General features: G+C 42.5%; 1 long non-coding RNA gene across 2 annotated transcripts in view; it reads left to right on the forward strand.

Moving 5' to 3' along the window:
* Positions 1 to 23390, forward strand: part of LOC139076711 (uncharacterized) — a 44938-nt gene that overhangs the window by 19485 nt on the left and 2063 nt on the right. For both annotated transcript variants that reach the window (XR_011528600.1, XR_011528599.1), the window contains exon 2: positions 80 to 196. This is a non-coding gene — a long non-coding RNA (uncharacterized lncRNA). The remainder of the gene's footprint in view (positions 1 to 79; positions 197 to 23390) is intronic.

Consider the following 23390-nt stretch of genomic DNA (forward strand, 5'->3'; position numbering starts at 1 on the left):
GTCACCCAACACCATAAGGGAGGGCCGAGGTGCCAGTAGTAATGGCAGCATCTCCTGATTGGTTTGTTTATTTACACAGGTCATTGGTGCCAGACAGCAGACTGCACGCTGGAAGTCTTTCTGTATCGCAGGCCAAAGGCTGGTAATCTCCCCGGGCAATGCTGAGATAACACATGTCAAGAGGCAGCAGTGGCTGGTAAGCCAACTCATCACTCACCTCGTCCCACCGCCCTCCTGGCCCCCTATTGTTGCAGCCCTTTCATTGCTATTCCAGAAGCTGACAGACCTTGGCTGTTGGACTGGGAGGGAAGGGAGAGGAGAAGGGGGAATGCATAACACATGCAGCAAGAGGGATGTGGTGAGGCAGGAACCAGCAGGTGAACAATGACTCATTTGGAAACCTGCAGCTGGGTGTGTGTTATTTGCATATCAGGGACCCTTTGTTAAAGTGGCTTGCCCAGCTGTGTGAGCGCGCATCGGCGGGGGGCCGGTCTGAGGCAGGAGATGAATTCTCACAGAGAGCAGGGTTCCTTTCTATCTAATTTGTGCACAAGTTGAGGGAAGGTGCTCTCATTGGGAACCTGCTGCAGAAAAGCTGCGTGGTTCTGAGATTTATTCTCCTCCTGCCAAGTATATTATTTCCAAACTCCCCTTTTCAAGATCTTGCAAATTCCCTTGAAAAATGATTTCACAATTTAATGAAAACAACAGTGAAACAAAAGCCACGTTGATGGGGGACAGAGGTAAGGTTGGCTTTGAAATGAGTGACAAACCTCGAAATGAGGTGTGCAGCTTTGTATATTAAGCGATTTCTCTGCGGTACTTTTCCAGATGTGATGGAATACATTTATTTTTGTGCTCATCTGAACTGAAATAATACAAATGAGATACTAAAAAGATATCATTACGTGCAGAAGTAGGCAAAGAATTTAGAATCCCAATTTTGTAAGTTCACAGCTGTGCACGAAGCAATTCGAAACTGCTTGGAGTCTGCAGGTTGCCCAGGAACCTCTGTCAAGCTCGTATGGACCAGTGATGATCGACGTGTGAATCCTGCATGTTGATAGTTCAAGTCTACTTTATTTCAGGCAAAAATGAATAGCTGGTAGTAAGAAGTCTGTCTCCACCGAAAGCCTGCAGTACGGCTGAATACAGTCACTGCGGTAGTGCAATAAAACGGGATGAGTTTTAAACTACCAGATGGTACCCTGTACAGTGCCTGAAATAAAATGGAGAATTAGGGTGCCCTAAGGTGTGCACAGGAAAGGCAATTACATGAAATAAATGGGCCTCAGGCCTACAGGATGCTCAAGTATGCTACACAGGAGACAAATAGTACATCTGGTGAACAGATTTTATCACACACTGGAAAGCCATAAAGCACGCCGTGGAATATCGGATCCCCGTCTCACAATGACATTCTACCTGTGTTGATATTCAGTGCTGTTTATTTTAAAAGGTGGTGTAATCTCAATGATGTGTTTTAACAGCCTCCTTAACATCGTATTCTACTCCGTACCGTTTTTGGAGCCACAGACTGATACAACACCACAAGATTTTGTGGACAAATAGCCACCGCTGGCCGCACAAGATCATGTTTTTATTTCATTTATCTCATCACTGATGTGATTTTAGTAATAGGATTATACTTGTCAGCACTCCCTGTTTGGGAAAATGCCAACATATTTTTGATGCTGGTTCCCACATCTCCATTTCATTGTCTGTAACCTCAGGAGAGTTTCCCTCGACACCCGCACCCCTTTTTCTTAATGTTCAAAGAAAAAAGAGATTTTAGGAGGTGGGGGTTTGCCAGGAGAATTTGTTGGCGTGGAGCCCTTTCTTGTTTCTTTCTCCACAAATGCAAATCTGCTTTCTGTTTGAAAATTGTGTGTTCCTTTCCTATTGTAAAAGAGACTGAGGAACACGTAAGGTTCATTATTGTTTTAAGAGTTGCTGTAATAAAATCCTCTCAGTACTTAAAGATAGTTTTAGTGTCCCTCCTAGGATTCATTCTAGCTTTGATAATTGGGTAATTGCATCCCCTCCCCCACCAATAAATATTTTCACCCAATTAAGTTTAAAACTATAATAAATTTTAAAGAATTATAGTCTAAAAATTCACACCCTAGACCCGGTCTTAAGTATGAATAGTTATCTTAAGCCGTGGAGCACTGCTGCCTGGTCACATGCTTCCGTGCGTTCTGCGCAGCGTCCTGGCTCCTCGCCCCTGCCGAGGGCAGTGTGGCTTCCCTGGGCGCCAGGTTGGAGCAGGGGAACAGGGGATAGCTAGAGCCCTTCACTGCCGGTGTGGTTTTCGGAGAAGCAATCCTTCATTTCCACGTTCCAGTCCTTTGTTTCCAGACAGTATTATTCAGCCATTCATTCATTCATACCCTCTTTCGTTCATTCATTCATTCATTCACTCCGTTCAGTAACTTCTAATGGAGCGATGAGGCGCATGCGTGGAGTTGAGCCTGGGTATGGACGGGCGCCCAGGATCGACAAGGTGGCTGCTCGCGCAGAGCTAACCTTCCACTCCCTCCCACTTGCTCCAAATCAGTGCGTCAGGATCCATCTTCCAGGGCTTTATTACAAGTTAAGCCCTCTGTCGCACAAAAGCATATTCTCTCAATGCCGAAGGGCAGCTACGTGACACAGGGCACTAGCCACATCGTTTGGACGTGTAATACATGCAGAGCAGCACCCTGAAGACAGTTAAGGTTCACACGTCAATCTCCAGCCCACTAGAGACGCACAAACCTCCTGTGCCTTCCGTAACAAAATAGGAATTCAATCACAGCCCCCAAAGCCAGTAGCTTTTGGCAACACAGATCGCCTGGGGCGCTGGAGCCAACAGCAAGGACAGAAGGTCACCGCTGGCACATGGAAGCTGAAGTCTGGGAGAAGGGAAAAGAGCAGGAGACAGGCAGGGAATGGATTTCCCGGGGAAGAAAGAGAACCAAAGGGGAAACTCAGCAGGCCCAACTGGCGGAGAGGAGATGATGGCCTGTGGACTCTGGGAAGAGGCAACCCTGAGGGCGTTGTCCAGATGTCCACCTCTTCTTCCCACCACCAGAACTTTCCTCAGAGCTGCTCCTTACTTTCTTCCACTCCACCTCCTCCTCCTAGGCCAGCCGCTACTATCATGCTGCCCCCAAATGCCCAGACGTGCTCTTCCCTCGTCACTACTGCCTTTTCCACCAGCAACACTTAGCCATCGCTGTCCCATTCCCAGAGAAGCGCCTGGTGGCCCTGGATGCCCAGGGAGTTGTCCTTCAGATGAAAGGTCGTGAGAGAACAGTGACTTGAAAACACAAAAGCAGTGGTGTGAAGTCTCCAGGTAGCATGGTTTTAGGTGCTGAGTTCTATTAAGGAAGACGATGCCAAATGATAATATGAAGTTGGTGAAAAAATTGTGAGATATTTAGAGAAACTTTGGCTTCTAAAGCTTTATCTGAATTTCAAGAATTTCTGAGGACAACAGGGAAGTTGTTTTAAAAATTCAGGATTATGATACCTGAAAAAAAATCAGAATCTAGTCACCTTTGCTCTTCAAATAACTTTCTGATAGGTAGGGGGTTGGTGGTGGCAATTGAGGTTGTCAAAGAGGAAACATATAAATTTTGAAATTCAACAGCTGAGCCAGAGTGAAAACCAATCTGGTCTTTGGTTCATTATATCATATGCAGAAGCGATCAAGATGATGGCAATAGTACTTCATGTTTTATTCACTCTCAAAATATTTCACTTGATTTCAAAGATCTCATTTGGGGAAATACAAGTAATGCATGTACGAAAATAATCTATTTCAGCGAAGGGCAGGAAAAGATGACAGGGAGGCATTTGTAGGGAATCTCTTTTGTGTCTGGATTCAATTTTTACCCTATTCAGATTTCTCATCAGCTCTTGATAAAGAGTACAGTTAAGTTTCAGGCAAGGGTAGGGGATGACGTGGATGGTTACACGTTTCTAGGAAGCTATGAGACAAGTGTGGGGAGGCAGGAGTTCTGTTATGAAGTGTGTAAGGTTGTTTCAATGTCATTTCTCCAAAGGCGGGTTGGGCCACAGGTGGCTGCTTGCTGCCCAATGCCCATCGGTGTGTCACCTGCTCTGAGGGCAGGGTTAGCTGAAGAAAGGCTCAGACCAGAATTAGCCAAGGACCATCCCCCACACACAGTCCAGATGGAAGTAGCCTGAGCAGATGTGGAGAAAGGTCATCTCTGTGGCAGCCATCGCTAGGCGCTCTGCCAGGGAGGCTGTCTGGGACTTAGTGGACTGGATGCAAGATGTCAGCATCTCTGTCCTGCACTGCTGCACCAGCAATCAGTGAGTCGCGCCTGGCTTCACAGAGCAAGGCGTTCCAGCATGATGGATAAAGCCAGAGTGGATGGGTCTAACGCCTCCTGCTGCTGTTATCTAGCTGTGTAAACTTGGGCAAGTTATTCCGTCTCTTTAAGCCTCAGTTCTCCACTCTATGACGTGAACATGAAAATAGTAATATTTTCCTCATAAAACTATAATGAGGAATAAATGAGATAATATGAATAGAGTGCAAAGTACCTTGACTGGTTCATAGTAAGAGCTCAACAATTTTTAGCTATTCTTACAAATAATAACTCTGTAGACAAGGATAAATGGATTAGAGGTATAGAGAGAAGGAGGGAAATGAGGCTTTCTTTGGGGCATTATAGAAAAGCAACAGAAGGCATATAAGAGAAAAGAGACTTGAAAGATGCCAGCATGGGTTGGAGGACGTGCAGGTGGTAAGAAATAGACTTAGATTGGACCCACTCTCCACCTGATGTTACAAAGTTCTCAATCATTGAGGAGGCTCATCCAAGGAATGGGGATCCTTTGGGATAGACAGGAACAAGTGTTGGGTGTGGGAGAGTAAGTCAGAAACCATTCTAGAAGCTGGCTAGGTGACAATAAGTAATGAGCATTGTAGGGCAACTTACTCAGTAGTTGTTGGATGTGGTGAGAGTTGGTTCACAGATATCATGGTACATGTGGGTATAAAGACGGGGGAAGTGGGGAGATGGGTCCAGGGGGTAATTGTTCCTAATTCCTAATAGCCATTAGGAAGGAAAGCAAAGCGAGGACAACTCCAGATTGTCATCACAGGGATGTTGCCAATGCCATTTAAAGGTCCTTAGAGACCACAGGATCTGCAGAGTCTCAACATGTGGATGAAAGTGGGGCAAATGGAAAGGTTTCGGGGTTGTTGGAAATTGGTAACGTTGAGGAGCAGGAAGAATCTCTTCAAAGGGCCTCAATGAATATAAATGGCACTAGATGCTGGTATTCAATTTTTTAAAGGTGACAGAGTAACATGGATTTTAACTTGCAGGGAAAACAAGAAATGTAGTGAAAATATGTGACTTGATTTGACCTAGAGATAATTCCAAAATGTTCTGAAGATAGAAAGGTTTGAAAAACTAGCTGATGTGTGAGAATGCACCAGCAGTAACGTTGGATGAAGCAGAAATGAAACCAGACTGTAGAAATACGTTGATGCCAATTCCATTAACTAAACAAATCTGAGATTTGTAAGGCTTTGAAATCAGTGAAAACCTTGTTATATATAGCTAACTTTTCAGTGCTGGATAGGAGAATGATAAGAAATGGAATTTCTTGAGACTATACACAGAAGAGAAATAGGAAGAGAGAAGCTAACTATATGAAAACAACCTCCATAAATGAAAACTCCATATGTGCATACTATATTTCATAATATTATCTTGCATAATAATATTATAATATTATACTATATTTCATAATAGTATAATATTATACTATCTATTTTCTCACCACCCTTTCTCATCTTACTGTCTTGAATTCTGAGTTCTGTCTTTTTGACTCCACCAACTCGCTTCTTTCAAAGATCAATTGCCAAATCCACTTACCTGTGTACATACACTCATTTATTCAATGCATATTTACTAAGCGTTGGCTACATATAGGGCCCTGTACCAGATCTTCAGTGATATAATCCCTGCCCTCAGAGAGTTTACAATCTGGGGAAAAGGCAGCTGTACAAGATTAATAAATATATAACAAGACAGAAGATCAATATTATGAGTACTATAAAGACAGTGCTTTGAGGGTATGGAATATGAGGCAGGAGCTATGAATTTTCACTAAAGGGCTTCATGGGCCTTTGGGATTTCAACAATGAAAACAGGAATGTGAGAGGATGTTCTCAGCAGAGGGACAGGAATGAGCCAAAATGTTTTGAGGAAATGACAGGAAGTGGAAAGGTCAGGGAAGTGGAAGAAGCACCTTCCAATTGTGGAAATCCTGGTATGCCATCTGATCAGGTCTACATACTATGAAGATATTGCTCTTGGCATTGTGGGGCAAACAGAGAGAAAAATAGTCCTGGAGTGAGATGACGATGCCCTGAACTGAGGCTGTAGCAGAGGGAATGGAAAGGAGGGGCTGTGTTTGAGAGCCACTGTGGAGGTAGAATCAATGAGACAGAATGACCTGTTGGGTGTGGGGAGTGAGGGCAGGGTTGGAACCAAGATTCTTTTCGGAGTTCTCATTCTCTTTAATTTCCCTCCCATATGACATTGCTTACTACTCCCGGCTTTTTAAAGCTTTCTTCTTTTCTTTTAAAGAGGCAGCACTGTGCTGCTTCTCCTTCTGGTCAGAAGCAAAAACTTAACAAATGATCTTTGGTAAGAAATTTGGCTCTTCATTCCAACATCCATCTCTCTAAAAGATTAAGTGATTTATGTGACTCAAGTCAAGTTTGAGATCGAGACCATGAAACTTATTTACCAAGCTGAGTTCCATCCCCCAGGGAGTCAAAAGAGGAAGAGATTTGGTTGCAGGTGTGTACAGATGTGAGTTTGGAGAGTTGAAATGTTTCTAAGACTGTCGGCTGGAGAACTTAATGCTTCATACCAGCAGGCAAAAAGAGTTTAAAGTCATTCCCAAGATAGTGAGTTTTAAATAAAGATATGATTTGGAATGGTCAACATATAAATCTTCTTACCAGGCTTCAACTTGAAGCATGAGTTTGATCCAACAGACTGCAATGAGTCTTTAAGAGCTATAATGGCCCATCATGTCAGAGGCTATTTATGGATTTAGAGAGTCTTCAGATATCTGGATCTTGTGCAAGCATGATAAAAGCTCTCTGAATTTTTTGCCCAAATAAATGAGTGCTTAGCTAGCTGCATTTCTTAAATTAAATGACTCAGCTATTGTTCACGTGTTGTAAAATACCCAAGGGTCCTAGTCTACATTTTGGAGTAATATGCTGCAACATTTCTGTTGGAAGAACAAAGCAGTTTGGGAGCTGTAGGAAATCACTAACTTCTATTTTTGTTTTGCACAGTGCTAACTTAATAAGAAATATGCTGCTGAGTACAGGTTTTTACAACAGGCATTTCTCAGTGACAAACAGGGGTGATGGGAGCAAAATAGTCTTGTATTTAAAAAACTGATTTGAGACATAGGCCAACAGTCTTAAGAACCAAACATTTTGCTAGATTCTTAATTGATAGGACTTATAAGCTAATGATTGTATAAATGAAATGTCGCCTGTAGAACCATTGAGTTCTCTCATTCCTAGGAAGCAGTTGAAGAATTTTTTTTGCTATCTCACAAACTCTCTTCTTTGATAAGGGGAAAAATTAGTGTTTTTTTCCTCTGTATCTTCATGAAATACTTGTCATGATATGGAATTAAAGTACCCCTCTTCATTCAATGTCTGAAAGAAAGTGTTTTATAAATAACTTGTGGTAAATAAAGCTTTTTGACAAGTAGCTGGTACTGGAACATCCACCTCTGCCCGAGGACATTCAGGCTCCTCATATCTTCCATGTGCCAGAAGCCAAAGCGCTTTGGCTCACTCAAAACCAGACACCAAAGGTTTTCTGATTTGTGTCAGACAGGTAAATCTAGGGCCCCAGGGATCATTTCTTTAGGGAAAAAAAAAAGCTTTTCCAATCTATACTTTTTGTGAGATCGATATTGAGGAAAAGCTGAACATACAATATTTCTTTCTTGGTTTTGTCCTGTAATGGTGGCCATGTTTGGAGCAAAGTCAGAGAGCCTGAGGAAGATGGCTGCAACCATCACCCCTGCTATAGCCTTCCAGGCAATCTCCTAAATCCCCGGGAGAAAGGCAGAGTTCTACAGCTTGCTGGGAACTAGATGTGGGGACTAAGAGATTGAAATAAGTGGGGGAAGAACAAGAGGGCTGTATCTTCCACTTCTGCCAAAGTGACCCGTCCTGCCTTCCAGTCAAGCCCTCCTGGGTTTGAAGAAGGAGTCGTTGCTTTACTTATCAAGGAAAGATTCAGTTTTTCTAAAGAATCTAAATATGAGAAGCCTCAGCTTCTGTTTGCACATGATTTAAGTGACTAGTCAGAGAACATTAAAAAGCCATATGTAATGGAGGATCCCCTAGGAATCGTACGGAATTCCATTTCAGTCAGAATTCTAGATAATACAAGCATGCATTTAAAGAAAAGTAGAAAGTTGGTATGTTGGTATGGGGCAGCAGAGATGAAGACTTGGTTGCAAAGGGAAAAGGGAATCAATTGAAAAAGCTAAGTCCTGAGTGCTCTATAGTGATGCTTCAGGAAGAGTCTAGAATCTCCTGTAGGGATTGAACAGCTTTTCAGGCATATGAAGCCATAAACATTTCCTCACTTGTGAAAACATTTAATCTCCAGGCAAGAAGGGAAACTCATGAGTACCTTCCCTTAAGCTTTCTCCAATCCAGATGTCTAGGTGAATGCTTACAGGGAGTGGTAAAAAGCCCTCCTTGAGTTTTCCAGCCTCTTACTAATACTGTCCTCCAGCGTGGGACCACCAACTCCGCCTGGATTCAGGGCTCAAGGGATTGGCAATGGTGTGCATAGGTCTAAGGGGTTATCTTTTTGTTCTGGCCACTAGAGTTACTTGGGGAAGGAATGGGCACCAGCAAAGACCATTGAGCAGAGAAGGGGCATGACTAGAGCTGTGTTCTAGAAAGATCATTCTGGCAGCAGTGCAGAGGAATGTATTAGAGCAGGAAGAGGATGATGGCAGGAACCATAGTCATGCTTCAAGTGACAGACAATGAGAATTTGAAGGAAGACAGTGTCAATTACCTTGGCCCACCCATGACTACAGTTACTGCTACCAAGAGCAACCATGGGCCCAACAAACCTCCATATGACCCCAGACTATGTCACACCCACCTTAGTGACCTCGGTGTCTATGCCTAATTTCTCCCATGAGATTCTCCACACCTTCCTCAGACATGAGTCTACGTGTCATAAGCACGTCTGCCTCTAATAGATTTTAATGTGCATTCCTTCCCATAAGAGACTTGTGGTGAATTTACAGTTTTCGCACAGGGCCATTTCCTCATCCTGCTCATAACTAAACCCAGAAGATCTTCTTTACCTCTATCACATTTAACTTCTCATCACAAAGGCAGGTGGTGCAGGCCCAGACTCATAGTGACAGCCCAACAAACAGCCTCTCTCATTCAGGACGAGTAAGAGGAGGAGATCCTACAGCCAAGATCAGTGTGGACTCATGCAGTAATAATAAAATGATTACAGCTTTGTGCTTTGTACTGAGCACTTGCTTTGTACCAGACTCTCGGCTGTGTTTTATGTATTTTTTGTCATTTAATTCTCACAACAACCCTAGGAAGTGGGTATTGTTAGTATTTCTATTAAGCAAAGAGAAAACCAAGGTTTAAGTAAAGTTCAAGAAACCTTCTTAAATACATCTTAAACTTATACAGTATTATATGTCAATTATAACTCAATGATACTGGGAGAGAAACACACAGTCTACTACACATACAAAAAAAGAAAGCTACTTAAAGTTCTACAGGTAGTAGGCGGCAGAGCAGGGGTTCAAATCCAGGTCTGTCTTACTCCAGAGCTCAAGCTCAGCGACCTTGTGCCGTGAAGAACATTGGCTCCTAGTCATTACCTGCACAGACGCTAATCTATTTCTGGTCCAGCCCCATGGCGTAAAGTCAGACTAAACCAAACTGCAGGCCTTTCTTCCAGTCTAATTCAATAGAGGAAGAAAAGCCTGTCCCAAGTCATGAAAGACTCTCTTAGGTTTAATACAGCACTGGGGATCTGGATCTTGGCAGAAGGCGGTTGATCAAAGGATCCAGACCAGATGAACTCACCACAGCGTGGGCCCAGCCAGATCCCATGAGAAAGGCACAGAATGTACTCAGCACCCAGATGTCCCTTCTTCCGAGGTTGGTAACTGGACTCATCCCAGTCACCTTGCAGGGACTTCTTGGCATAGACAGTTTCCTGTCCCCCATTCATAAAACTTATGAGCCAGTAGACAGTCTTGGCAGAATTATAAAAAGGCTCAGGTGAGGTTTTGTACCTGAGCACTGATGATATGCAATTTCCCAGAACATGGGGCAGTCATGTCTGCCAAGGGCAGTGGGTCCATCAGCCAGGGCTCCAAGATCAAGACTGTACCTGCCACAGTGAATTGTCAGTTAAAAAAAATCACGCAGTCCCAAATGAAGAAGGTACTCCTGGTCATCAGTTAAGAGCACACTACAAAGAACCTCTAAAAAGTCTGATGGCATAGAGAAAGTAAACAAAAGATTAATATCCAACATTTGTATGCAAGCAATACATCATTAATGATCATTATGGAGAACTTGCTTAGTTCAAATGAGGTTCCAGAAGACTGGAAGCATTTCACTGTAGCACCAGTATTTATAATAGCCACCCTGGGGAACAGCAGGCCCATCAACTTGACATAGCTAATATGCAAGGTAATGGAAACAAGTAGAGGTGAAACGGAGCCACACGGACACTGAATTATCTTGGGAGCCAAACTCCATGCAAATAATTAGACACTGTCCTGTTTATTAGCAGAGTGGAGAGGACGCTCCTCAGACACCTTAGGACACATTTTAACTTACCATTTGAAGCTGGCACATCAAGTTGGCCTGCTGCTTAAAATCATAGCAAAGAACGCTCTGTGACACTGACGGAGGACAAACAGCTTCTGATGAAAGTGGAGGAGGAAGTTTCTTGGTAGGGTTCAGGAAACAGCATGATGTCGGAGAAGAGGGTGGTTTGGATTTTAGTCCTAGTCCCAAGAGACTCACTGTGCAACATTTTTCAAGTCACTTAACCTACCCTTTTATGAGTTTCCTCGACTATCAAATGTGGATAATATTGCTAAACCTCCTGTCTTATGGTTTGTGTAAAGCAAAATAGAAGAGCCTATTTTAAAGTGTTTGTAGAACATAAAACAGGGGAGGGAAATGCAAATGGCTCAATGAGCCAACTGGCATGCATGGAGGGCAGGAGGGCACAGTGGGAATTCTGCAGACTGGCAAGACCTGCCCTCTGAAAGGGCCCTATGGCTCTCTCCCAGTGCCGCCTTGCAAGAATGCGGGCCCGGTGTATCCTTCCCTTTTGTGTGTGTGTGAGGAAGATTGTCCCTGAGCTAACATCGGTGTCCATCTTCCTCTATTTTGTATTTGGGACCCCACCACGGCATGACTTGATGAGCAGTGTGTAGGTTCACACCCAGGATCTGAACCTGCAAATCCTGGGCTTCTGAAGCAGAGCGTGCAAACTTAACCACCACGCCACCGGGCTGGCCCCGGCTCCTCCCATTTTAAAGCAAAATTGGAAATAGCATTTTTTTAAATGATACATCTCTCAATTTTAAAATGTAGCAACAAAACCAAAAATTTCTAAAACTCTGTTCATGCAGACTGCATCCTGCTCACGGGCTATTAGTTTGCAGTCTCTCCCTAAGGAATCATATGGTGTAAGAGCAACCGGAAATTTTATTAGTTGCTAATAATAATAATTGCTAACGTTTATAAAATACTTGCTATGTACTGGCCACTCTTCTAAAAGTTACATGAAGTAGTCCCAGGAAGCCCATGAGACAGTAATTTTATAATCCCCATTTTGCACGTGTGGAAACTGGGTGAGATTATCACTGGCTCAAATTATCTGAATTTTATGGAAGCCTTAATTTTTTTTCTTTAGTTCAGCAGAGGGTGTGATGTAGAAGTCCCCTATTCTCAACTGTTCTTAACAAAATCCTTCGCTGTGACCATTCCAAGGAAATATTTTCTCAAAGCGTGGTTAATTGTAGATATTGCCTATAAATAAATTCAGAGAATTTGTCCATATTTCCTCTCACACATTTACTTTTCTTTATCTTATCCTGGCCCATGGAGTTAGTAAATTGGATAAAACTTACAATTCACTTTTATTTAATGGGACAAAGCAGGGAATGGCTAGGGAAGGCAGTTTCTTAGCCTGACTTAGATGTTAAAGTAAACATGAAGTGGAAAAGGTGAGTCGTACAATGTCAACTCCGTCCCAACTTCAAATACAAGGTCATTGAGTCTAGAAGTAGCACCATAATGTTTCATCTTCTTGTTACTGTGAATTAAAGACTCCACCAGAAGTCTTTTATCCTGGAAAATATCTAGAGAGGGTCTTCAAGTTCAAGAAAGGTATTTCCAGGAAGATCTAGGAATAAAGACAAAGGTCCCCTACTGTGGAGGAGAAGGCCTCTATCTCTCTGTAGGCAATTGGATATCTGGTTGATGAATGAAACATGGCCTTATTGTCCCTGTCTCCTTCTCTCTCAGTCAACCTCTGTCAATATCTTTGCTTGTTAGCCTCACTGCCAGAAAGTAAATGAAGAACGGTTGAAAAGCAATGTTCTTTGTGAAACAATTAGCAGAAAATGATCATTTGTTGTGATGATTCGAAAAGGACTAATGATGGAAGAAATTTCCGTTAACCTACAATCCTGAGGTGTGCAGAAGCCTATTGTTTCCCAGTTCAGTTTGTATTCCTACCCCTCCTCACCCTCCGCACTCTTTTTTTTTTTTCTGCTTTATCTCCCCCAACCCCCCCATACATAGTTGTATATCTCAGTTGCAGGTCCTTCTAGTTGTGGGATGTGGGACGCCGCCTCAACGTGGCCTGACGAGCGGTGCCATGTCCGTACCCAGGATCCGAACCCTGGTCTGCCGCAGCAGAGCACGCGAACTTAACCACTGGGCCACGGAGCCGGCCCCCCTCCCCACTCTTATACTTCTGTTTTCTGGCCCCAGCCATCTCCAACATTCTCTTGCAGTATGGAGATGGAGGGCTCCCTGGCCACAGAAGACAGTTAAAAATATCAGAAGGAGCTGGCAAAGGAAGGTCATAGCAAAGGGAAGTAAGAAATGGAAAATTACCAAGGGTCAGTGTATGGCACTTGGGTGATTCTGGTGCACGCGAGTGACCTACGTGGGCAGGAATGAAAACAAAGTGGCCAGCCCAGACGTCGAGGAGCCACAGTGCATCTCCTCCCAGTCCATGGGGCTCAGGGCTTTTACCCCTTCTCTTCCCATCACAGGCTGAGTGTTTCCCCAAGGAACCAGGGAATTAGAACGGGATGTATGTAACCCCCAAGGGAATGTGAAACAAAGGCAAAACAAGAAAAGAAACTTCCCTTCAGTTGCCCGTCACCAAAAGGGCATTCATTCTGAGAAGCAGAGAGAGTTCTCTTAAATGGGGTTTCCTTGGCCTGTAAGAGGGAACTAGTCAGTGAATTCTCAGAAGCAGTGACAAAGAGTCTTGGGATTATGACAACGTGTAGGTACCTTTGATATTAATCATGAAAAAAGAAATGGTAACCACTAGAAAATTCCCAAGGATGGGTTATATTGGGACAAAGGGGAGATGGTACTGATTTTTTTTTTTAAAGATTATATTTTTTCCTTTTTCTCCCCAAAGCCCCCCAATACATAGTTGTATATTCTTCATTGTGGGATCTTCTAGTTGTGGCACGTGGGACGCTGCCTCAGCATGGCTTGATGAGCAGTGCCATGTCCGCGCCCAGGATTCGACCATCAAAACACTCGACCGCCTGCAGCGGGGCGCGCGAACTTAACCACTCAGTCATGGGGTCGGCCCCATGGTACTGATATTTTTTAAGTGAGTAACACACCTCCCCTCTGCACCTCCCAAAATGCAAGCGGTGGAGCCTGTGGGTCTTCGGCTTCTACATCACATTTGACTGTGTCAGTATGCACAGAGCTTTGGGATGTGCCCAGCACTATGCTGGGTGTTTCTCTGAGTGGCCGTTAAGAGAAGGGCTTTTTTCATTAAGCAAAGGCACCACATTTGGGAATGGAGCTAGCAGGGTCAGGAGTGGTTTTCATGATCCTCAAACTTAATGGGGAACTTATGTCCTGGTCCTTGATTCGAGACAGGAGAACTGTCTTGTGCACATTCCAGAAGTGGGCATCCCAGAAAGTGAAGATATTTAAGGCATCTCAGGTATCACAGAAGTTTTGGGGCTTTCAGACAGCTTGCAGCCCATTGCAGGCCCAAACTTAACGCTCTGCAGAGAACTAGACCCAATTAAACTACGGACTGCTTTGCAAGTACCAAGTTTCGTGCAACTTCCAGTGAGGAGTAGAGGCAGGCACGGAGCAAACTGAGCTGATTCAGGAAAGGGAAAAATAGATTCAGAATGTAAAAAACAGGGTTCTTTGATGGGCTGAGGAACTGACACATGGAAAATGTAATGCATTATTGACAAACACGTATGCTGGCTGCAAAAATAATTAACACAAGCAGAAAAGAAATAGGAATGAAATGGAGCAGAAAGACTTTGAAAGATTGTGAAGTGGTCGCTGAAATTGCCAAGGTAATGTCAGAGAGATGATTAAGATTTTCCAATAGAACAGGTGAATAGGTAGTTAGGAGAGTGTGCTGTAAACTAAGAGAGAGTGGATCATTATAGGAATCTGCACGGAGGTACTAATCAGCTTTTTATGTGCAACTCTGCCGTGCACATTTTAGCAGATGGAGGAAGCTCTTAAAAGCTGATAGCTAAACTGAGTCTGACTGCCTTTCTCTTCTATGAAACCACCCTAGAATGGGTACTTGCTCCAAGTGAGCACTGCAGGACCAGTTCTCAGAATAGAATTCCAGACATATCAACATGCTCACAAAGCAAAGATACCTGCAAAACTCTAGGACCAAGGGAGAGGAAGGGGGAGATACAGGAGGTTTTAGTCTTCCTAAGCAGAGACGCCTGGATGAACAGGCTCTAAGCAGATAAGCCGGAGGCTCAGTAATCAGAATTCAAAGTGAAGATCAAGTGGCATCGAGGAGAGATTCTTCTGCAGGCCAAACTGTACGCATGCATGCAGGCACGAACACACATTCTTGTAGAAACTGTAATGCTGCCATAGCAAAAACAATTAGATGGTGGATTGTGGGTATGTTAGAAGGGAATAATTCTTCATGATCAGAATGACTTTTTCGCTCATTCAACAGAAAGAGACTCTTACTTTTTATTTGTTGGCAAAGCCAAATTAGAAAATATATATATCTTTACAACCATAGGAGACAAATGAGTGATACCAAATATCACTAAAAATGCTATTAATCTATAGTGATATAAAATTACCATCTCAGCACAAAGAAAGCCTATATAATCTGAATTTCTCTAGCATCATAAAAACGAATGAGAAGCGAAATTGAGAGTAAGTGTGCTTTTGAGATGCTGTTAAGAGTTACATGCATTGTTAACAAATGTGGCTAGACAGACTGGTGATTTACCTTGAGAAACAAATTTATAGAGACACAGAAAATTTCCAAATGGGACCAACTCATTGCTCTTCTCATTGGATGATGATGCCTTTGAGGGTGTTATTCTCCTTTCTTAGATATTTAATTGTGACTGATTAGCCATTGGCTTTATGGATTATTTCCCCCTGTTTTCATTTGCTCATTTTCTGTACATTTCAGAAGCCAAAATTAGCTTGGGTGGGGTAAGAGTGTGCAAGGAAGGGGATAGAGGTCAGGGGTTTCTTTGTTAGGCACCAGAGGAGCCTGAGGGATCCAATTGGCTAGCCAGTGAAGAACACAAAACACTGTGGCTCCATCACTAGGAGACCCTTCCCAAATCTGAACCAGGCTGACCATCTGTTAGCCTTCCATCATCTCTTTCTCAGTCTAGGGGAGTGGAATATCTAGAATGTTTCACAAGCCTCAGGAAGAGCTGGAAGAGGGTAATGGGCAGGTCAGAAAGTACAGGGAAATGGCATTCAGCTATTGACGAGGTGGGAGGCTAATGAGGATATGGAGGTGGAGAGGCTGAGTAAGGTAAAAAGAGAGAGAAATGGGAACAGGAGGGAAATGAATGTTTTTACATCTTTCATATATAAAAAAAGAAAAAGTAAAACAGGAAACCGACCACCATCACCACCACAACCAATAACACTTTGGGGAAACTTAGAAAGGGACATGTGACATTTTAAATTGGTTTCAAAGGTGGTATTGGAACAGCATATTAAGGTGGTAAAACGTTACCACCTTGCTACCAGTAACCTCAATTTGCTGCTAGCCAGAGGGAAATGCAAGGAATGGTAATGATAGCTTTTTCATTTTTGTTGGCTGCCTTTTTCTACAAAGGTTTTAACAACTATATTGTAAGACCACATGCAGGAAATCCTGTGAGATGATGAGGGGCTCTTACGTAGAATCCTGTTTTACAAATAGGAAAATATGGTTACAGAGCATACAGTCTCCTGCCCAGGGGCACATAATGAGAATAAGTTTAATCCAGAAATAGAATTGAAGTTGGTGGCCTAGTGGTTAAGATTCCGCGCTCTTGCTGCCTTGACCCAGGTTTGTTTCCCGGTCAGGGAATCACACCTCCCATCTGTCGATTATCATACTGTGGCAGCTGAGTGTTGCTGAAAGCTATGCCACCAGTATTTCAAATACCAGCAGGATCATCTATGGTGGACAGGTTTCAGTGGAGTTTCCAGACTAAGACAGAGCAGGAAGAAGGACCTGACCACCCAGGTCAGTGTGGTCCAAAGAATTTGGCCATGAAAACTCTATGAATAGCAGTGGAGCATTGTCTGATACAGTGCTGGAAGGTGAGAGGATGGCGTAAAAAGATAGAGCAAGGTTCTGCTCTGCTGTCTGCAGAGTAGCTAGGAGTTTGAATCAACCGGAAGGTACTAACAGTGAAGAATTGAAATCTCACTCCAGTCCGTTGCTCTTTCCATGAAACTGAACCAGGCGCAGATTCCCAACATTCCTATTGGCAGACACTAGCCCTGAGAACACGGGGATGCTGGGCATGGCCCTCTGTGTCCCAGGAGAAGTTCCAGGGACAGATCTCAGTTAGTGGCACCTGAAGCTTAAACTTACGGGACACTCTTTAAGAAAAAGAATTTAAAAAGATGAATGCAAAGTTAGGTATGAACAGGAAAATTAATTTGAATGAGTAAAGAAATGGCATCAAATCAGAAATCTTATAAAACAAACAAATACTGAAAATTTAAAAAATCCAGAAAAATAAGACTTTATTTTCATTAATTAAGTACCTGATACAGTTCTATAATGCTAGTTTCCCTACATTTTTTCCCTTCATACTCTTTGCTTGCCTCTTTCTACAATAACAATTTTGTAATATTTCCTAGAAAGAAGATAGACAAGGAATTCAGTCTTTCCTCTAGCATGGTTGATCAAAATGTGTTTATTACTGACAGTTTCAAAAAGTGACTTTTTGCTTCACTCCTTTATTGGCAATGCCAAATCTGTAAATTCCTCAGAAGTTTCTTGCCTGAGAGGTGTTTCTTACCTGAGGCCCCAGCTTTTGGAGATGGTAGGCCTCTGATTGAGCTGGGGACTCCCTCCTCGTACCCTACCACCCAGCCCTGGGTCCTCACCTCCCCCTTCCTCACCAGGCCTGACCTGGGGAAAGGGGGTCAGGACACCAAGTGGCCACCACCAGTGGTAATGAGCAGAGCCTGGTTCAGATACTTGATGCTGAAGGCAAAGATGGATCGGGATGCTTAAGGTGGCCTACCAGAAGAAGCTGTCCTTAGGGGCCATGTGGATGGAGAAGTTATGCCCAGCCGGCTCGCCCAGCCAGTGGCCCCAGGACTACCACAGGCAAGGGCAGTGATGCCCCTGAGCTGAGGCATCTTTGTCTCTTTGCTCTGGTGACTGCTTTCTCCTGCAGGTAACACATGAACCTTGCAAAAGACCTTGAATTTTCAGCTTCTCCAGCTATGCCGTGACTCCACTTTTAGTTGGCCCTGGCCACATTACGAAATAAAAGGCTTATTTCCGGGACCTCACTTTCTCCTTGGAGCATTTCCTGTTCTGGGAATGTAACTGCAGTGGAAATTCACAGATGGGGCATTTACGATAATAAGTTTTGAAGCTCAAAAGAACTTTTCTAACCAATCAATAACTCCCAGATTTTGATCAATCCTCTTAGAGGACAGACTGAATTATCTTTCTATTCTCTCTATAGTAAGTAATTACAAAATTGCCATATAAAGAGTCCATCAAAGAGAATGCAGCCAAAAAAAAAGTATAGAAAAAAGGTATTGTAACAGTGTGACCCCCCTCAGCAACCCCAGAACCCAGAGGAGATACCCCTATCCCTGAGATACCCCAAATCCTATGGGGACTTGCTCTAGGCTTCCTAGTGGAGCTGATTAAGAAATGCTTACCTTTCAAATAAAGTGCTTGAGTACCACTTAAGGTGCCCCATACCTTGAGTGACTGAATTTAGATCAGAAATCTTTAAAACAAAAATCCTCAAGATTTTAAGGAACGTAGCTGCCACTGTGGGATTCCATGGAACCAGTAGGGAAGATATTGTGATGTTGGAGGATTTCCCTCAATTAAGTCAAGAAATAGATACACCTATCACACGTATGTCTAAAATCAACATCAAGTCTGAGCTTAGCAGGTTTCGATCATCTACCAACTGTATGACCTGTAACAAATTTCATAACCTTTTTATTAGTCCTAGTTTCCTCACCGATTAGAAAGGCAATGATGCTATGGTTATAGTTAGCTGAAAGGATGTGAAAGCATCTATCACAGTGCCCTACATATGGTGCTTAATAAATGTTACTTCCTTCCTATGGCTTTACAGTATAGGCTCTTGAATTTTGCAGACAGCTTTCTATGGTGTCTTTCATCTTTACTAAATGCTCCATTTATGTAACTTGAGTTCCTGCTGAAACCCTAGAGACCCCATTGTTCTTAAGACCTTAGTAATTCCTGACTTTTGCTTTATCTTCTTCACCCAAAGACCAAGCCCTGAACTCTTGCTTCCACCGTATAGTGCCTGTTTTGTGTGATGTTGACACTAATCCTTAGAAGAAATGCGCTGACAATGTTATGTCACTTCTTCATGTAGCTTTGATGTTCGGTCTTCCTGAAAGGACTGGCTGCACATCTCGAGGGGAGGATGAGGCATCATGATACAAACTGACCACTTCTTCTCCTACTCAGACTTTGTCAGGCTGCACATATTTCTACTTTTAGGAGTGCCTGCCAGCAGTTAGGAGTCATGCACTTGCATATTGAGTGGTCTGTGCCAAAGCTGCCCGTGTCTGATCAGATACCACGTGCTCTGTTTTTCTGAATCCTTTCCTTTGAAATGGATGCTGTAATGCTTCAAAGTTTTCTGATATTCAGCAGTGTACTTTTCCAAACCTCTTCCTGAAGTAGGTCGATTTTAGGGTCTGCAGTAGAGTTTTTATCTGCTCTTGGCTGTTAAATGTTTCTGCCTCATTTACTATTATTATTTTTTAAATTCTATGTCTGCTCATAGAGGGGGCAGTTTGCTGGGGAGAAGAAGAAAGGTAAGGTAGGATTCTGGCTCAAAACAAGTTGATTAAAAAGTGGTGATTTTTTTTCGGATCCTTGGCCTCACTCTCAACCTGAGATAGTTGTTTTCAAGGTGAAAGGAGATGGCCAGGAATCAATGGGCAGGCCTGTTGGGATGTAAGAGTGATCAATGTGGGCACAGTCTGTATCAGCAGTGCCTTCTGAATGCAAAGGGAAAGAGTACCACATCCTGGCTTCCTTCAAATTGATCTGTGCTCCTAAACTTAAAGGAACAAGGAAAATGCTCACAAGGATTCTAACTTGAACAAATAGGCTTGTGGCATTAGATACCACCCTGAGGTCTTTAGACTCAAGGCACTGGCTAAACTTTCCTTGCTGATAAATGTTTTGGTCACAAAGTTGTACCCAATTCCGTTATCTGTGCAATACATACAAGCTTCTTTGGTTTGTAGCAAGACCATTTGTACTAAAGTTATTAAAAAATCACTGATCAATTACTAAGATGTATCCTCCTAAGAAATAAATCCCTGTCGTGACCATAGAAGTAAATAGACTACTCAAAATAACTTGGCAATTGAAGGAAACCTTGGAAATAATCTAATCTAGTCATTTTACAGGTGGGAAAACTTAGACCCAAGTTGCTCATGTGATTTGCTGAAAGAAAGTTAGCACACTCTCGCTGTTTGCAGACAACATGATCTTATATATAGAAAACCCCAAAGAATCCATTGGAAAACTGTTAGAAGTAATCAACAACTACAGCAAAGTTGCAGGGTATAAAATCAATTTGCATAAATCAGTAGCATTTCTATACTCCAGTAATGAACCAACAGAAAAAGAACTCAAGAATACAATACCATTCACAATCGCAACAAAAAGAATAAAATACCTTGGGGTAAATTTAACTAAGGAAGTGAAGGACCTATATAATGAAAATTACAAGGCCTTTCTGAGAGAATTGGATGACGACATAAGGAGATGGAAAGACATTCCATGTACATGGATTGGAAGAATAAACATAGTTAAAATGTCCATTCTACCTAAAGCAATCTACAGATTCAACGCCATCCCAATCAGAATCCCAATGACATTCTTTACAGAATTAGAACAAAGAATCCTAAAATTCATATGGGGCAACAAAAGACCCCGAATTTCTAAAGCAATCCTGAGAAAAAAGAACAAAACAGGAGGCATCACAATCCCTGACTTCAAAACATACTACAAAGCTACAGTAATCAAAACAGCATGGTACTGGTACAAAAACAGGTGCACAGATCAATGGAACAGAATTGAAAGCCCAGAATTAAAACCACACATCTATGGACAGCTTATCTTTGACAAAGGAGCTGAGGGCATACAATGGAGAAAAGAAAGTCTTTTCAACAAATGGTGCTGGGAAAACTGGAAAGCCACATGTAAAATAATGAAAATTGACCATTCTTTTTCACCATTCACCAAAATAAACTCAAAATGGATTAAAGACCTAAAGGTGAGACCTGAAACCATAAGGATTCTGGAAGAAAACGTAGGCAGTACACTCTTTGACATCAGTATTAAAAGGATGTTTTCGGACACCATGCCTTTTCAGAGAAGGGAAACAATAGAAAGAATAAACAAATGGGACTTCATCAGACTAAAGACCTTCTTCAAGGCAAATGAAAACAGGATTGAAACAAAAAAACAACCCACTAACTGGGAAAAAATATTTGCAAATCATATATCTGACAAAGGCTTAATATCCTTAATATATAAAGAACTCTCGCAACTCAACAACAAAACATCAAACAACCCAATCAAAAAATGGGCTGGAGACATGAACAGACATTTCTCCAAAGAAGATATACTGATGGCCAATAGGCACATGAAAAGATGCTCATCATCGCTGATCATCAGGGAAATGCAAATCAAAACTCCACTAAGATATCACCTTACACCCGTTAGAATGACAAAAATATCTAAAACTAATAGCAACAAATGTTGGAGAGGTTGCGGAGAAAAAGGAACCCTCATACACTGCTGGTGGGAATGCAAACTGATGCAGCCACTATGAAAAACAGTATGGAGATTCCTCAAAAAACTGAAAATAGAACTACCATACGATCCAGCCATCCCACTACTGGGTATTTATCCAAAGAGCCTGAAGTCAGCAATCCCAAAAGTCCTGTGCACCCCAATGTTTATTGCAGCACCGTTTACAATAGCCAAGACGTGGAAGCAACCTAAGTGCCCATCAACAGACGAATGGATAAAGAAGATGTGGGACATATATACAATGGAATACTACTCAGCTGCAAAACAGAACAAAATCATTCCATTTGCAATAACATGGATGGACCTTGAGAGAATTATGTTAAGTGAAATAAGCCAGCGAGAGAAAGATAATCTGTGTATGACTCCACTCATATGAGGAATTTAAAATTATGGACTAAGAACAGTTTAGTGGATACCAGGGTAAAGGTGCGGTGGGGGGTGGGCACAAAGGGTGAAGTGGTGCACCTACAACATGACTGACAAACATTAATGTACAATTGAAATTTCACAAGATTGTAACCTATCAATAACTCAATAAAAAAATAATAATAATAATAAAAAGAAATAGAATTGATGATGGAAAAAAAAAGAAAAAAAGAAAGTTAGCACAAACCAGCTTTGACATCCAGATGTTCTGATGTCTGTTTGAAGTCAAGACATGATATGGTAATATGTGTACACACACTGGAGGAAACTGGAGGGGACTGGAGGACATCTATTTGGGCTAGGTGCAAACATTTATTGCGTTTTCTTTATATTTTATTACTGTGATAAAAATAAAATACAGAGCATTAGAGATGGATATTAAATATTGAATTTGTAGAAAACTCAAAATAAAATCTTTTCCAAAGTTTTTAATGAGAAAGTTGAGCTTGCTTCCACACATGTAACTGTTTTATACCAACTTTTATGTTTGAAATGGATACAAGCAAGTCTTGATCAAGTCTTTTTAACGATCTCTTCAAATTCTTGATAGTCACCATTGATGAGAAACTTTGTTCGCACAAGTAGGTGATAAAAAATTTAAAGCCAGTTTTTTACAGCCATTCAAACATTTACAACAGTTGAAATTATCTTTAAAGAATCTAAGAGCTCTTCCTTTTTATTTTCTTTGACTGATGTAAATGTTGAAATTTCTTTTGATAATGGAAATGGATTTCAAATCCAGTCAAACTTTTCTATTCCAGTATTTCAGAAGAAGGTGGTTGAACCCGCAGAATGTGCACACAGTGCTAGAGCCCTTGGCCTGCCACTTCCGGGGACCCCATTTAAAGGGCACACGTATGCAAGTGGGCACAGGTATCCAGTGAATATGAAGAAAGAGGCCCAGGGCTACCTTCTGAGCTGTGCCTTAGAAGAGGTCCACCTGGTGTCCCCACTTCTCCATCTCTCACTCTCAACCCAGGCTTGGACCACACATCACACTCCTCGGGCCCCTGGAACAAGGGAGTCTCTAGAATCTCTGCAGCTCCTTTTCCCACAGTGGGCAGCAGCGTGCTCTGCAGCGGACGTTTGAGATAGAGAGTGAAGAGCGCTTTCTTGGCAGTGCTCAGTGCATTGTACACAAGCTTGTGGCCTTGGCCATCTGCAGGGACATGAGGCGTGCCATCAGAGCCCCTCAGGCTGCTCGTGATGAGTCCTGGACTGAGGACCAGCTTGGGACCTCAGTTACCCCAGGCCTCAGATGCTGAGGGTTCA

This window comes from Equus przewalskii, chromosome 17 (genome assembly GCF_037783145.1).
Source record: "Equus przewalskii isolate Varuska chromosome 17, EquPr2, whole genome shotgun sequence".
Taxonomy (NCBI): domain Eukaryota; kingdom Metazoa; phylum Chordata; class Mammalia; order Perissodactyla; family Equidae; genus Equus; species Equus przewalskii.